The following is a 14,220-nucleotide window of genomic DNA, read 5'->3' as shown; positions in this document are numbered from 1 at the left end:
ACCCCGCGGTGGGTCCTGCACTTCTTGTTGCAAGTGTTATGTCAGAGAGAGTCCCTTTAGTCAGCCATAGTGCCAGTAGTGTCAGTGTCGTCGTAACTGCCGTCTGCTTCACGTCTGCTGTGCAGCGAGTTACCTTAATTTAAGTATTAACTGTACTTTTCTTACTTGCCATTTGTTCTTCCGTGTGTTTTTGCTTTTAGGAAGCTTTAATTGTCGAGTGCTAGTAATAGTGTTCCATAGATTTCGTGTTTGTTTTGAATACAGTCAGAGAGTCCCTTTAGACACCCATAGTGCCAGTAGTGCTAGTGTTTGTTTTCAATACAGTCCAGAGAAAGGTAGTGCTATTTTCATTGTTTTCTACAAGAAATGGCTAGAAACCACAGTTTAGTCAACAATCAGCCGCCTTCAGTGAATTAGCAGTCTAGTTAAAAGTTGATTGACTCTCTACAGTAAATTGATTTCTTAGGATGGATAGGATGTGTGACTGCTGTGTACGGACGCAGGAGGAGCTGGCCATTGTTCGCGAACAGCTGAACGTGTTGATGGCCGCGGTCAGCCGTCTTCAGGCTGCTGCCTCGGAGTGTAGCGGCAGTGGGGATTCTGGTGCGTCGCATGGTACACCCCAGCTGTTACATGCTTCACCCACTGTCCCTGCTGTCGAGACATCTTCGCTCCTTCAGCAAGGTCCGAGCAGGAACACGGGGGGAAGGGTTTATTAGTTATTGGGAGCTCCAACGTTAGGTGGGTGATGGAGCCCCTTAGGGAAATGGCGGAAAGGTCGGGGAAGAAGGCCAATGTTCACTCTGTCTGCTTGCCGGGGGGGTCTCATCCGAGATGTGGAGGAGGCCCTGCCGGCGGCGATGGAGAGCACTGGGTTCACCCGACTGCAGATTGTTGCTCATGTCGGCGCCAATGACGTCTGCCGTCTGGGTTCAGAGGTCATCCTCAGTTCGTACAGGCGGTTGGAGGAATTGGTGAGGGCGGAAAGCCTCGCTCAAGGGGTGGAGTCGGAGCTAACTATTTGTAGTATCGTTCCCAGAACCGATCGCAGTCCTCTGGTTTGGAGCCGAGTGGAAGGCTTAAACAGAAGGCTCAGACGATTCTGCGGAGATCTGGGGTGCAAATTTCTCGACCTTCGCTACCGGGTGGACAAATGTAGGGTCCCCCTGAATAGGTCAGGCGTGTACTACACGCCGGAAGCGGCTACAAGGGTAGCGGAGTACGTGTGGAGCGCACATGGATTTTTTTTTAGGTTAGAGAATTCCCTCACTAGGCCCGACAAGACGCCTCCTGAGACGATGCAAGGTAGGAGTATGCAAAATGAAACAGGGAATAACAATATTAATGTGCTAATAGTAAACTGCAGGAGCGTCTATAGAATGGTCCCATAACTGCTCTCTTTAATAAACAGTTACAACGCCCATATGGTACTAGGGACAGAAAGTTGGCTGAAACCAGACGTAAACAGTGATGAAATCCTAAACTCAGATTGGAATGTATACCGCAGAGACAGGCTGGACAGTGAAGGGGGAGACGTGTTTATAGCGATAAGAAGTGCAATAGTATCGAAGGAAATTGACGGAGATCCGAAATGTGAAATAATTTGGGTGAAGGTCACGGTTAAAGCAGTCGTCAGTCTACTGACTGGTTTGATGCGGTCCGCCACCAATTCCTTTCCTGTGCTAACCTCTTCATCTCAGAGTACCACTTGCAACCTACGTCCTCAATTATTTGCTTGACGTACTCCAATCTCTGTCTTCCTCTACAGTTTTTGCCCTCTGCAGCTCCCTCTAGTACCATGGAAGTCATTCCCTCATGTCTTAGCAGATGCCCTATCATCCTGTCCCTTCTCCTTATCAGTGTTTTCCACATATTCCTTTCCTCTCCGATTCTGCGTAGAACCTCCTTATCTTATCAGTCCACCTAATTTTCAACATTCGTCTATAGCACCACATCTCAAATGCTTCTATTCTCTTCTGTTCCGGTTTTCCCACAGTCCATGTCTCACTACCATAGAATGCTGTACTCCAGACGTACATCCTCAGAAATGTCTTCCTCAAATTAAGGCCGGTATTTGATATTAGTAGACTTCTCTTGGCCAGAATTGCCTTTTTTGCCATAGCGAGTCTGCTTTTGATGTCTTCCTTTCTCCGTCCGTCATTGGTTATTTTACTGCCTAGGTAGCAGAATTCCTTCACTGACTTCGTGACCATCAATCCTGATGTTAAGTTTCTCGCTGTTCTCATTTCTACTACTTCTCATTACCTTCGTCTTTCTCCGATTTACTCTCAAACCATACTGTGTACTCATTAGACTGTTCATTCCGTTCAGCATATCATTTAATTCTTCTTCACTTTCACTCAGGATAGCAATGTCATCAGCGAATCGCATCATTGATATCCTTTCACCTTGTATTTTAATTCCACTCCTGAACCTTTCTTTTATTTCCATCATTGCTTCCTCGATGTACAGATTGAAGAGTAGGGGCGAAAGGCTACAGCCATGTCTTATACCCTTCTTAATACGAGCACTTCGTTCTTGATCGTCCACTCTTATTATTCCCTCTTGTTTGTTGTACATATTGTATATGACCCGCCTCTCCCCATAGCTTACCCCTACTTTTTTCAGAATCTCGAACAGCATACACCAATTTATATTGTCGAACGCTTTTTCCAGGTCGACAAACCCTATGAACGTGTCTGGATTTTTCTTGAGTCTTTCTTCCATTATTAGCCGTAACGTCAGAATTGCCTCTCTCGTCCCTTTACTTTTCCTAAAGCCAAACTGATCGTCACCTAGCGCATTCTCAATTTTCTTTTCCATTCTGCTGTATATTATGCTTGTAAGCAGCTTCGATGCATGAGCTGTTAAGCTGATTGTGCGATAATTTTCGCACTTGTCAGCTCTTGCCATCTTCGGAATTGTGTGGATGATGCTTTTCCGAAAGTCAGACGGTATGTCGCCAGACTCATATATTCTACACACCAACGTGAATAGTCGTTTTGTTACCACTTCCCCTAATTATTTTAGAAATTCTGATGGTATGTTATCTATCCCTTCTGCCTTATTTGACCGTAAGTCCTCCAAAGCTCTTTTAAATTCCGATTCTAATACTGGATCCCCTATCTCTTCTAAATCGACTCCTGTTTCTTCTTCTATCACATGAGACAAATCTTCACCCTCATAGAGGCTGTCAATGTATTCTTTCCACCTATGTGCTCTCTCCTCTGCATTTAACAGTGGAATCCCCGTTGCACTCTTAATGTTACCACCGTTGCTTTTAATGTCACCAAAGGTTGTTTTGACTTTCCTGAGCATGGCCTTCCGACAATCATATCTTTTCCGATGTCTTCACATTTTTCCTGCAGCCATTTCGTCTTAGCTTCCCTGCACTTCCTATTTATTTCATTCCTCAGCGACTTGTATTTCTGTATTCCTGATTTTCCCGGAACATGTTTGTACTTCCTCCTTTCATCAATCAACTGAAAGTATTTCTTCTGTAACCCATGGTTTCTTCGCAGCTACCTTCTTTGTACCTATGTTTTCCTTTCCAACTTCTGTGATGACCCTTTTAGAGACGTCCATTCCTCTTCAACTGTAATGCTTACTGCGCTATTCATTATTGCTGTATCTATAGCGTTAGAGAACTTCAAACGTATCCAATCATTCCTTAGTACTTCCGTATCCCACTTCTTTGCGTATTGATTCTTCCTGACTAATGTCTTGAACTTCAGCCTACTCTTCATCACTACTATATTGTGATCTGAGTCTATATCTGCTCCTGGGTACGCCTTACAATCCAGTATCTGATTTTGGAATCTCTTTCTGACCATGATGTAATCTAATTGAAATCTTCCCGTATCTCCCGGCCTTTTCCAAGTATATCTCCTCCTCTTGTGGTTCTTGAACAGGGTATTCACTATTACTAGCTGAAACTTGTTACAGAATTCAATTAGTCTTTCTCCTCTTTCATTCCTTGTCCCAAGCCCATATTCTCCTGTAACCTTTTCTTCTACTCCTTCCCCTACAACTGCATTCCAGTCCCCCATGACTATTAGATTTTCGTCCCCCTTTACATACTGCATTACCCTTTCAAGATCCTCACACACTTTCTCTATCTGTTCATCTTCAGCTTGCGACGTCGGCATGTATACCTGAACTATCGTTATCGGTGTTGGTCTGCTGTCGATTCTGATTAGAACAACCCGGTCACTGAACTGTTCACAGTAACACACCCTCTGCCCTACCTTCCTATTCATAACGAATCCTACACCTGTTATACCATTTTCTGCTGCTTTTGATATTACCCGATACTCATCTGACCAGAAATCCTTGTCTTCCTTCCACTTTACTTCACTGACCCCTACTATATCTATATTGAGCCTTTGCATTTCCCTTTTCAGATTTTCTAGTTTCCCTACCACGTTCAAGCTTCTGACATTCCACGCCCCGACTCGTAGAACGTTACCCTTTCGTTGATTATTCAATCTTTTTCTCATGGTAACCTCCCCCTTGGCAGTCCCCTCCCGGAGATCCGAATGGGGGACTATTCCGGAATAGACATGGTAACTGGATGTTTCTATAGGCCCCCTGGCTCAGCAGCTTTTGTGGCTGAGCCCCTGAAGGATAATTTGGAAAATATTTCGAGTAGATTTCCCCACCATGTTATAGTTCAGGGTGGAGATTTCAATTTGCCGGATATGTACTGGGAGACTCAAACATTCATAACGGGTGGCAGGGACAAAGAATCCAGTGAAATTTTTTAAGTGCTTTATCTGAAAACTACCTTGAGCAGTTAAACAGAGAACCGACTCGTGGCGATAGCATATTAGACCTTCTGGTGACAAACAGACCCTAACTATTTGAAACAGTTAACGCAGAACAGGAAATCAGCGATCATAAAGCGGTAACTGCATCGATGATTTCAGCCGTAAATAGAAATATTAAAAAAGGTAGGAAGATTTTTCTCTTTAGCAAAAATGACAAAAAGCAGATATCAGAGTACCTGACGGCTCAACACAAAAGTTTTGTCTCGAGTAAAGATAGTGTTGAGGATCAGTGGACAAAGTTCAAAACCATCATACAATATGCGCTAGATGAGTATGTGCCAAGCAAGATAGTAAGAGATGGAAAAGAGCCACCGCGGTACAACAACCGAGTTAAAAAACTGCTGCGGAAGCAAAGTGAACTTCCCAGCAAACATAAACATAGCCAAAGTCTTGCAGACAAACAAAAATTACGCGAAGCGAAATGTAGTGTGAGGAGGGCTATGCGAGAGGCGTTCAATGAATTCGAAAGTAAAGTTCTGTGTACTGACTTGGCAGAAAATCCTAAGAAATTTTGGTCTTATGTCAAAGGGGTAGGTGGATCAAAACAAAATGTCCAGACACTCTGTGACCAAAATGGTACTGAAACAGAGGATGACAGACTAAAGGCCGAAATACTAAGTGCCTTTTTCGAAAGCTGTTTCACAGAGGAAGACTGCACTGTTGTTCCTTCTCTAGATTGTCGCACAGATAACAAAATGGTAGATATCGAAATAGACGACAGAGGGATAGAGAAACAATTAAAATCGCTCAAAAGAGGAAAGGCCGCAGGACCTGATGGGATACCAGTTCGATTTTACACAGAGTATGCGAAGGATCTTGCACCTCTTCTTGCAGCGGTGTACCGTAGGTCTCTAGAAGAGCGTAGCGTTCCAAAGGATTGGAAAAGGGCACAGGTCATCCCCGTTTTCAAGAAGGGACGGTGAACAGATGTGCGGAACTATAGACCTATATCTCTAACGTCGATCAGTTATAGAATTTTGGAACGCGTATTATGTTCGAGTATAATGACTTTTCTGGTGACTAGAAATCTACTCTGTAGGGATCAGCATGGGTTTCGAAAAGGTCGTGTGAAACCCAGCTCGCGCTATTCATCCACGAGACTCAGAGGGCCATAGTCACGGGTTCACAGGTAGAGGCTGTATTTCTTGACTTCCGCAAGGCGTTTGATACAGTTCCCCACAGTCGTTTAATGAACAAAGTAAGAGCATATGGGCTGTCAGACCAATTGTGTGGTTTGATTGAAGAGTTCCTAGATAACAAAACGCAGCATGTCATTCTCAATGGATAGAAGTCCTCAGAAGTAACAGGAATTTCAGGTGTGCCGCAAAGGAGTGTCGTAGGACTGTTGCCATTCACAATATATATAAATGACCTTGTGGATAACATCGGAAGTTCACTGAGTATTTTTGCGGATGATGCTGTAGTATATCGAGAGGTTGTAACAATGGAAAATTGTACTGAATTGCATGAGGATCTGCAACGAATTGACGCATGGTGCAGGGAATGGTATTTGAATCTCAATGTAGACAAGTGTAATGCACTGCGAATACATAGAAAGAAAGATCGTTTATCATTTAGCTACAATATAGCAGGTCAGAAACTGGAAGCAGTTAATTCCATAAATCATCTGGGAGTACGCATTAGGAGTGATTTAAAATGGAATGATTATATAAAGTTGATAGTCGGGAAACCGGATGCCAGACTGAGATTCATTGCAAGAATCCTAAGGAAATGCAATCCGAAAACAAGGGAAGTAGGTTACAGTACACTTGTTCGCCCACTGCTTGAATACTGCTCAGCAGTGTGGGATCCGTACCAGATAGGGTTGATAGAAGAGATAGAGAAGATCCAACGGAGAGCAGCGGGCTTCGTTACAGGATCATTTAGTAATCGCGAAAGCGTTACGGAGATGATAGATAAACTCCAGTGGAAGACTGCAGGAGAGACGTTCAGTACCTCGGTACGGGCTTTTGTTAAAGCTTCGAGAACATACCTTCACCGAGGAGTCAAGCAGTATATTGCTCCCTCCTACGTATATCTCGCGAAGAGACGATGGGGATAAAATCAGAGAGATTAGAGCCCACACAGAAGCATACCGACAATCCTTTCCACGAACAATACGAGACTGGAATAGAAGGGAGAACCGATAGAGGTACTCAAGGTACCCTCCGGCACACACCGTCAGGTGGCTTGCGGAGTATGGATGTAGATGTGTTTGCCACCACTCCCTACATTCTATAATTATCGACACCTTTTTTATTCTTAATACGTATCTGATCGTCTGTTTACTTGACGTGCGTCATACAATATTTTATACCTGTTCCCCTCTTAATTCTGTTATTGGTCACCATATATCTTTCCTCACAGAATGTGATGTGTTACCATGTATTTGCTCAATATTAGAGGCATGTATATGATTGGAAGAATGTTGTTTTGAAATCGATACATGTCCAATAATGTACGATGTAGTGCATTTTGAATACACAGTGTAACAAAGTGCTCTTCCGTTAGGAGTATGATATTGATTTTTACACATTTTATATTACGGAGTTATGCTTACTTTATGTGGCCTCGTAACCCTTCCTGTTTTGCGGCTTCCTTTCTCCTCTTTTTATAGTTATTCGCACGTCATTTCTCTTTGTATTGAACCCATCCCATTTTATATATATTATATTATCCTACTATCATACACTGTAAGTCATGAAGTACTTGATGTTCCCAGTTCTGGTTGATACATTTTATGTCGCAGGTGACTTTTGACTGCCACTTTTTCAAGCATTGCATATTGGTTGCTACTTCCGAATAAACAATTGTGTGTGTTATCCTTCTGTACAAATAGTCAGGTCTGGCTTCTATGTGTCTAGGAATAGCTTTCAGACACTGATGACTTATGATGTAAGGCAGTCGTTATACCTGTACTGTATACAATATGTTATGTCCATTTGTATGCCCTTAATGTATTCTTTGGTCGCTGACTGTTTTTGTACATGATATCAGCTAAGCCTTGCACGCCAGCAATATATGTAACGTGCTTATGATATGTGCTATCGAGAGTCTTAAAGTCTTTTTATGAATATGTATCTCTGACAACAGCTGCTATCAGTTACCATGTCGTTGTACATAGTTCAGAATACTATCTCAAAAGGTGACTCTGTAGTGTGGATCTTTTCGTGAAATGACGAAATATGGGTACTTCTACTTGCAATTAAGTGTGATTTAAGAATGGCATGAAATACAGATGTTACAAATGTAAGTAAAAATTCGTGTAGTAACGTTTATCTTGATGTGAGGTGTGTAAAGTGTTATTTATACATGGCGATATATACAGATAATGTGGTGCTTCTCCATGTTGGCTTTACAGCTGCTTGTCAATGACGCCTAGTCGAAATTAGCTATTCGCACGATTACATAAACATCGCATTATATCCTGCTACAGACCATGTTTACGTTTAAAAATTTTTCTCTAGCGAACGCAAAACCTCTCCCACTGGTCAACACATGGAGAGTATTAGACAGAGCCACTTACAGTGACAACAAAGCAGTCGTCATAATTACAGACAGATATGTCAATGCAGGTAGCATGTACCAGGAACAGCTGCATCCACTTATAGGAAGGGCCGGCTGGCAAAAAGTTCGAGACATTGTTGAGGTATCGTCGCTACACACTTTTCAAGGCAGTACTGATTTTAAAGCGCATGTTCTGACAGAAGTCCTACAAAGAGCACAGGAAGCAGCTATACCACGGCCAAAAACTGGCTGAGAACAGAAACAACAGTTGTTGACAGAACTGGCAAGATTAAGGAAGGATTCATGGCACAAGAGAAAGTGCTACCAACAACCAAAGACGGCTCCTGAAAGACAGATGTGACTCGACCTGTATCGTGACGCTAATCAGAAATACCAAAAACAACTAAAGACAACAAGGCAAGACTACTGATAAATTTCGTCAAAATCCAATTACGAAACGACATCTGGGGACAACCATTCAAGATAGAAACAGAAGGAGTTGAGACACCGACAGTTCTGTCAACACGAAAACAAGCCGACGAAACAATGGCTTATCGGTGGAGAAGCACAGCAGAATATCTCCTGAACAGACTCCTCTCAGATGACGAACCGAAACAGGAGGAGAGACACCTAAGATACAGGATGAGGCATCTATACGTCAAAGACAGTGTAACCATACCATTCTCACAAGAAGAGGTCGCTATGGCAATCAGCAGGCTTAAAAACCGAAAAGCAACTGGCCCAGACAGAAACGTTAAAACTAACAGTAACGTAAGTCACACCTTTTCTTACAAACATGTTCAAAGAGGCACTGCCAACAGGCAGAATTCCAAACCTCAGCAAAACTGCTAATGTAACAATGAGAGAGACAAAGTACTCTCTCACACTCTCTCACCTAATTTTTCGCATACAGAAAATTATTAAAGATTTTATTATAACCTGACACACCTTGAGCAAGACTCTATAAAGTTAACAGCCTGAGCAGATGTTGATGGAGCCTGGTAGGGCGCTAAAAGTATGACATATTTTTATGATTCTTAGCTCATAGAAACAGTTTGTTGGAAGTTGAAAGCAATTGGCAGCGAGCCCATCCCTTAGTAAATCTTGCCGGACAGGTCCACAGCCATACAAGGCAGACAGGGCAGCCCCTCGTCGAGACAGGTCTCCAGCAGACCAGCAGAACAATGCTGCACTACCTGCTGTAGCGCCAGCTGAGGCCTTGGTTGGGGTGATGGTCTGAAGGAAAGCATCTACACAGTCGTAAACCGGGCATTGTGTGCAGAGCCATGCATAACAAAAATTCCCTGCATGCTACCTGCAGTGGCCAATCAGGAACACTGTTTGGCCTCTGACTTCCCACTTATAGGGTAGGAACTCTCAGACAGCAGATAGCCCTCGAGATGTCCGCCTTGGTAGCTGCGAAGTCAGTGCAGATTGCTAACCGAAGGGGTCTGGGTTCGATTCATGGCTGGGTCAGAGACTTTTCTCTGCTTGGAGACTAGGTGTTATGTTGTCCTTATGTTCGTATAGTCACAATTGACATTTCACTCTTGAGGTGGCACTATGGGCACGTCTTGAAAGCCAATAAACTGAAAAAAAACCTCGAAAGCAAACAATGTCACGTGCTCGCTTACCAATCTGTGATCTTGCTCAAACGATTGTAAAGATAGTATTTCGTGAAGAAATTTGGTTCTTGCACATCTTATAGCTTTATTTATCCAGTTCATGAAAAGCTGTCTGACATTTCGTTAACGATCATACATATTGTGATATGTCGATATTAGGTAAACTACTATAAGGAATTCTTGAAGGTCGCAGTGAAAAATATGGATCGCTCGAATTTTCGTTTGTTGCATGTTAAGCCATATGTTGTTGCATATGAAATGAATCTAATATATTAAATTATTCTTTAAACTTGGAGGGATATTGCCATCTATCACTAATCTCCAGAAAATGGGTTGTATGTAAAGCGCTTGCATGGCGCTGAAAAAAACAGAATGAAATATTCACAAGATTCCTCGTATCTCATACAGAGTTTCGAACCTAGATGCAAGATTTTGGCAAATGATAATACGCAAAGAGGAGAGTTTTTCGCCTTGTGATAAACTTCCATAACTAGCGAAAATTCCATAACTAGCCTGATATTCAAGAAACTACAAATTTTTCGTTGATATAGCCTAATATTCAAGCACCATTGACAGCTGATGAAACAAGAATTGCAGTGAATTTGGAACAAAATACGTGACGAAATTACAGTTTATTTTTATGTCAAGAATGAGCACTTTCATAAATCATAGTCGAGTCTTTCCCTCAGTCGTTAGTTTAATAATATGCTGTTTCATGCTTCTGTTGCAATTTCAGCTGCATTAGAATGTTAGTGAGATGAATATTTACAAAACACTGCTGCATTTTGGGGAAATAAGCTTTAGTGTAATATGGCAACCAGGAAACATAAGTTTTACTCCAAACTTGTTACTGATATCGTTACTCCGTAAAAAAAAAGAAGAGATAGTAGGATATAGTAAGTCTGGGGAAAAAAACGCTACTTTTGTTGAAATTTTTGGTGGAATCCTATATCCCACTGTGTTTTTAATAACGAATGAAGTGGACTGAAACTGACCAACGGATTTTATTTCTATATCTCAACCCCCCCCCCCCCCCCGCCAAAAAAGGAAATAATCAACAGCAGAAACTATATCATCGTGTTTTCCCTATCCAAACACAGAATGAAGGACTGCACTTTTTCACCACAAACATGTTCTAGTTCATCAAAGACATTGGTAGTCTGTTTACACCTTGATGAGTAAGTGACATCCTGCTGCAAATTTAAATGTTTTCATATTTCTCAGATCATTGCGATGCAGAAATAAAATGCTTTGGCATTCGTTATTGAAAACACACTGGGGTATAGAGTTCCGTTGAAATTTCAACAGAATAAGCTATTTACTTTCCCCAGACTTCTTATTCCCTGTAGTTTTCTTCAGAGAAACGTTATCAGTGACGAGTTTTGAGTAATATATAAGTTACATTGTTGCCACATTAAAATCTGCTTCTTTCTCCAAAACACAACTTACAGCGCAAGAACTCTCAGACAACGCCAGTTAACGCTCGAAGCAAACAAAGTCATCCGCCTGCTGCCCGATCTGTAACATTTCTCAGACTATTGTGAAGAAACTATTCGATTGTAAAAATTGATTCTCAAACAGGTTGTAACTTCATTTGTCAGCTTCATGATGAACTGCCAATCATTACGTTAATGGCCATAGATATTATGATATTCCAAAGTTAGGTAAACTGCTGTAAGAAATTCTAAAAGTTTGCAGTGAAAAATAGGGATCGCTACGAGTATTCGTTTGTTGCATGTTAGGTCATATATTGCTGCATGTGAAATGTAGCTAACATATTGAACTATTCTTTAGACTTGAAGGATATTGCTATCTATCACCATCTTGAGAAAATGGGATTGTATGTAAAGTGCTTCACACTAAACATGAGCGCAGTGAAATAGCCAGAATGAAATATTCATAAACTTACTAATATCTCATATATTGTTTGAAGTATCATAGTAAGATTTTGTCAGTGATAATACGCCAAGGGAATAGCATTTTGCCATTTGATTAATATGCAAATTTCCATGTGCAGCACGATACTCAGGCAACTGCAGATTTTTCCAATGAAATAATATAATTTTTAAGGGCTATCAACTGCTGGGGAAACGAAAATTGCTGTGAGTTTGGAATAATGTATGTGAAGAAATTACAGTTTACTTTCATACAGAGAATAGGCATTTTCATAAACTATTGACTCGTCTTTCCCTCATTTGCTGGTTTAATAAAATACTGTTGTGGTATTCTGCTGCAATGTCAACTGTATTAAGATGTTAGTGAGATCAATGTTCGTAAACCGTGCCGTGTTTTGACAAAGAGGCACATTTTCACTTGGTAATAAGAGAATTTCTACTCAAAACTAATTACTAGTAATGGTGCTCAAAAGAAAAATGAAGGGAGTGAAAAGTTCAAGGGAAAAAAATCACTATTTATGTAGAAATTTTGGCGGAATCCCATGCCATAGCGTATTTTAAACAATGAATTATATGGATTGGAAATTGACAAAGGATTTTATTTCTGAATCTCAGTTATCTAAGAAATATGAAAACAATGAATACACAGACAGCAACCCGTCATCTTACCTCTGTATAGAGTGAAGGATTCTACTTTTCTGCCACAAACATTTTTTAGTTCATCAAAGATATTGATAATATGTTTACACATTGGCGGTTAGTTGGCAGGATTCTACAAATTTATATGCTTTCATATTTATGAGATAGTTGAGATGAAGAAGAAACATCCTTTGTCCAGTTTCAGTTCAGATCACTCTTTATTAAAAATAGAAACTGGTACAGGATTACGTTGGAATTTTTATCTCAACTAGAGATTTATTTCACCAGACGTCTTATTCCCCTATCTTTCTTCAGAGAAACGTTATCAGTGACGAGTTTGGTGTAATACCTAAATTGTCTTCTGGCCTTGTTAAAATCTGCTTCTTTTGCCAAAACACAGCGAAGTTTATAATTATTCATCTCACTAATGTTCTAATGCAGTTGAAATTGCAACAGAGTCATGAAACAGTGTACTATTAAAAAAGCATCTGAAGGAATAAAAATGAACTGTAGTTTGTTCATGTATATTGCCCGTAACAAAAGCAATTCTCGTTTCACCAGGTAACGATGACCCTTAAGAAATTCATAGTGAGCCCTATTTTTCAAAGCAAAACGTGAGACACGCTTTAAGCCCATTTCACACGGAGTATGTTTCGCCATTAGTCTGCCAGATGTCGCGTATGTCTGTCATCCGGCAGGGAGCGGTGACAACTATCTCGCATTCTGAACTTCTCCTACGATGTATGATTACACTATGAAGCCAGGAGGCCCGTTTGATTGGGTAACGGGCAAACTTTCCCATTCTATTGTAAAGAAACTATTCACTATAAAAATTTGATTGTTGCACGTCTCATAGCTTAATTCGTCACAATCATGATTTAGTGCCCATCATTTCGTTAATGGTCAATGATCGCTACTTCGGTTGAAATTTTGGCAGAATCATATAACTCTGTGTATTTTTAATAATGAATAAAACTGTGCCTGACCAAGATTCGAACTCGGGGACCTTTGCTTTTCGCGGGCGAGTGTTCTACTGGCTGATTTAGCCAAGTACTACTCACGACCCGGCCTCACAGCTTCAGTTCTGCCAGTACCTCGTCTTCTGCCTTCCAAACTTGTGCCTGCGAAAGGCAAAGGTCCCGAGTTCTATTCTCGGTCTCGCACACAGTTTTAATGTGCCAGGAAGTTTCATATCAGCGCAGACTCCGCTGCAGAGTGTAGGTTTCATTCTGGAAACATCCTCCAGGTTGAGGCTAAGCCATGACTCTGCAATATCCTTTCTTCCAGGAGTGCTAGTTCTGCAAGGTTCGCAGAAGAGCTTCTCTGTAGTTTGGAGGCTAGGAGACAAGGTATTGGCAGAACTGAAGCTGTGAGGACGTGTCCTGGGTCGTGCTTGGGTAGCTCAGTCGGTAGAGCACTTGCCCGCGAAAGGCAAAGCTCCCGAGTTCGAGTCTCGGTCCGGCACACAGTTTTAATCTGACAGGAAGTTTCTTACCAGCGCACACTCAACGCTGCTTCAGATCGTTGCGCCGCTAGATATTCGTCCACTGGTCGCCGTGGGCCACATAGCTCCGTCTCTTGCCCACATCCAAGATTTCCTGGTCGAACTGAGCTACATGACCGAGGATCTACTGGTGACGTGGGCGCCGAGCACGAGAGATTACTACCGCATCTATCACGCACGACAACCCCGTAACAACATCGAACAACAACACCCAGCCATTC

This window comes from Schistocerca gregaria, chromosome 7 (genome assembly GCF_023897955.1).
Source record: "Schistocerca gregaria isolate iqSchGreg1 chromosome 7, iqSchGreg1.2, whole genome shotgun sequence".
Lineage (NCBI taxonomy): Eukaryota > Metazoa > Arthropoda > Insecta > Orthoptera > Acrididae > Schistocerca > Schistocerca gregaria.
This window is presented reverse-complemented; position numbering follows the sequence as displayed.